Source organism: Octopus bimaculoides, chromosome 19, assembly GCF_001194135.2.
Source record: "Octopus bimaculoides isolate UCB-OBI-ISO-001 chromosome 19, ASM119413v2, whole genome shotgun sequence".
Classification (NCBI taxonomy): Eukaryota; Metazoa; Mollusca; class Cephalopoda; order Octopoda; family Octopodidae; genus Octopus; species Octopus bimaculoides.
The window spans coordinates 44515901-44519351 of record NC_068999.1 but is presented as its reverse complement, the minus strand read 5'-3'; the positions used below and the strand labels follow the sequence as shown (position 1 = coordinate 44519351).

The 3451-nt window shown below is 33.8% G+C and overlaps 1 long non-coding RNA gene across 1 annotated transcript; it reads right to left on the bottom strand.

Annotated features, from left to right (window-relative positions):
* Window positions 1-1375: 1375 nt before the first annotated feature.
* LOC128250106 (uncharacterized) lies at window positions 1376-2731 on the bottom strand. The gene is made up of 2 exons (XR_008266226.1): window positions 2409-2731; window positions 1376-1944 (listed from the first exon to the last, which is right to left on the bottom strand). It is a non-coding gene; the product is annotated as an uncharacterized LOC128250106 (long non-coding RNA).
* Window positions 2732-3451: the final 720 nt, after the last annotated feature.

Here is a 3451-nt window from a genome sequence, read left to right as displayed (position 1 = left end):
TATATATAAAACTTAGGATATATATATATTAATTTCTTTTTTTGCATATTGTATAATATATAAATATTATTTAAATATAAAAATAATAAGTGCTTAATGGTATGCATATTTAAATTATATCTGAGTATAAAGTAGATTATTTAATTTTGTTTTTGATAATAGATAATAATATTTAATGTATGTTGTGTTGTTATAGTTTAATTAAATTAATTTTAAGTATATATTTCTTTAGATTATTAGGTAATAATAGTTGAACATTGCTACTATGGAACATTATTGCACTGCTTTACGAGTTTTCGCTTTACGAGTGGTTTCCGGGAACAAATTAACTCGTCATTACTGTATTTAACTTTTGAATTAGAAGAAGAATCCAGCCTTAGTACACCTTGCATGGAAAGTTGAAGAAACCGCAAACGTAGATGTTTATCCGTTGAATAATATATTTGTAAATAACCGATATTATTCTGCGTGCTTTCAAAAATAATTCATGGTCAGTGTTACTATTATGTATTAAGAGAACATTTCATAAGAACAGAAATGGGTTGGGCGTTGTGACTGTAGATCAAAACCAACTTGATTAATGCCAGAAGGCGTCGAAGTTTAATCTTAGAGCAAGACGAACATGGGATATTGAGATAAATTCATTTTTCACTGGATAAAGTTGACATATTCAGATTGATGTACCATCACTTTCTTAAAAACGAACAAATGAGAGACAGGAAATAAATAAAAAATAAAATAAGATAAAATACAATAAAAAGAAATAAATGCTCGCTGCTACTCAAAAATAGTATCAATTATGCAGCAGTGTTTACATATTTAATGGGGAAATCTGTCAAATTAAGCTCTCCTACAACAGAACGGTGAAGTATTTTAGTAGCAAGATGTTTCCAATATTTAGCCTTTATTGATTTTACAATGCGTGTTAACATTTTATATTTGCTAGACGGCTTTAGTAATATGGAGACAGAAATTATTCCTAACCCCGCTGTGAGCTATTGGTTATTTCATTGGATTTAATTAGCGTGGTCTTAATTTTCGATACAACGTTCGATATAAAAATTGGTCTTCATTTATAGCTTTACGTTAATGTTGGAATATGGACACTGCGGATCGTGTGACATAAAATCCACGTAGTTGCCGTTCTCTGCCTCTGATAGTAATTCGTTGGTGCTTAAGTTGAAGCGCTGTGAAGAAAGACACTCCAAGAATTTAGTTTGATTTCTACACGATGGATTCAATTGCACAAGAACGAGGCCCTTTATTATCGAAGATAGTGTGTAAAGCTGTGATGTTAATGGATCTGCAAATGGTTACTTGATGACATGAATTAAAATCAAACTATTAGCTAACGTAAACAATCAAGACTCTGCAATCAATTTTTATAGAATAGTTTTATTTTTTAAAATAGAAATAATACGTTTCTAAATCTCTCGGAGAAGTTTATACAGTAGTGATATGATAAAATAGTTGTATGCTGTCAACCTAATGTGACAGTCCCATGAGAGGGACTAATACTACTGGTATTTTGCCCTAGGAAGCAGCACCGCTTCCCGTCGGCCTTGACACATTTCCTGAGTCTTTATGTTTACAAAGGGGAGATAAGCACCTCCATGCAGCTAAGCCAGCATCCAGAGACTAGTTTCTGAGTCATTGCACGTCTTCAGTCTGGAGTAGCATGGCTTGCTAGTTGGAGATGCCTATCTAGCCCCTGTAAACATTTTTTATAAGTAGAAATTCCTGGAGTTTCGGATCAAAGAATGAGATGCTGTAATGTTCAGTTTTTTGAATGCCTCGAGTAGAAAAGAATATTCTAAGAATATTGGCCTAAAAGTTTTGTAGCATCTAGTTTAGTCTTCCTTTTTCTTTTCGTCTTCTTTTTTCAGCTCAAGTACCAATGATGTCAACTTGACTTTCATTCTTCTACAGTTGATAAAATATATCCTGACAATATGAGGTAAAACATATAATGATTTATCTATCTCCTTACAAAACTGTCTATATTCAGAATATGTAAAATAATGCTGATTAGGCAATTTAAAATAATGGTATTGGAATATTTAGCTAGAATTGCTTCTATCGTTGAAGAAGAACATATAGTTAGGAACGGACAAACATAATTAAGGTAGGAAATTAAAAAAAACAATTGAATTCCCAATATCTGAATGCAGGACTATGAAGACGTTTTACAAATGAGACGATATATTGGATAATATAGTTCGAAATAACAGACAAATAACTGAAAGGAAAAAGAGATGGTATTGTCAGTTCTGGAATGGTTTAGACACGACAGGGGCTGAAAATTTTCTGGCTTTCGGTAAAAGAAAATACAGGACTTTCAGTTAATTATGATTATATTCAACATATTCCCCTCTCAAAATCACGCACTTATTGCAGCAGTCCTTCACCTTTTCTAAGCCCTGTAAAGGAACCCGAAAGGTTGCGCCTCCTATCAGGCCTTCCACGAGCGATATCTTCAAAGCTAAGAACCCTTCAGCACCCCTCGTAACAGTTGTCCGTAATGAGTCCTGGCCTGGTGTTAAACAACAAGTGTATCAACTCACGTAAGTTAAGAAAACAGATCCGTTTTCGATTACAAACTTACGCAACATTTCGCCTATGTTAGCAGAAATAGCATTGAACGCCACAACCTCTCAGAGACGGTGGATAAAAATGTATTAGAAGGAATATGTGTGTTTGCGTGTGTGTATTTGCGTGTGTTTGTCGTATGTCCGTGCGTATGTCTGTGAATGACCGTTTGTATTACATGAGAGAGAGAGGGGGAGGGAGAGAAAGAGAGAGAAATAGAGAAAAGAAAAAAGACATAAAAAACAACATACGTCACAATACGCAGAGCTTCGCCACAACATTGAATTCCTGGTAAAATACAAGTAAAATATATATTCGCGCAGTAAAAGGCACCAGTCAAATGGGGTATTTCAAATGGTTAGCGTATGCCCTATTTCTCAACGAAAGAAGAGCTTTGCTATCATAGCAGCAAGAATTTCCTATTAAATAGTCTGTGTGTGTTATCTCATTTTCTTTTAGTCTTTTTTTTCTCTTTCTTAGTTCTCAGAGGTATTCACACGAAACTTCAATTCATGTCTATAACAGAAGCATCTCAGATCTATCTATCTATCTATCTATCTATCTATCTATCTATCTATCTATCTATCTATCTATCTATCTATCTATCTATCTATCTATCTATCTACCTACGTCTCTCTGTCTCTCGATATATGAATTTATTCGAAGGAATTTTTATGGTTGTATACCATAGAAGAATTATTTGTAAATATTTCCATCATGACAGAGATTTGTATGATCTATACCATACTGTGCTTGTGCGTGTGCATCCGTATACCTATAAATATGCATACACACACACACACACACACACACACACACACACACACACGCACACACCCACACCCATATATATATATATATA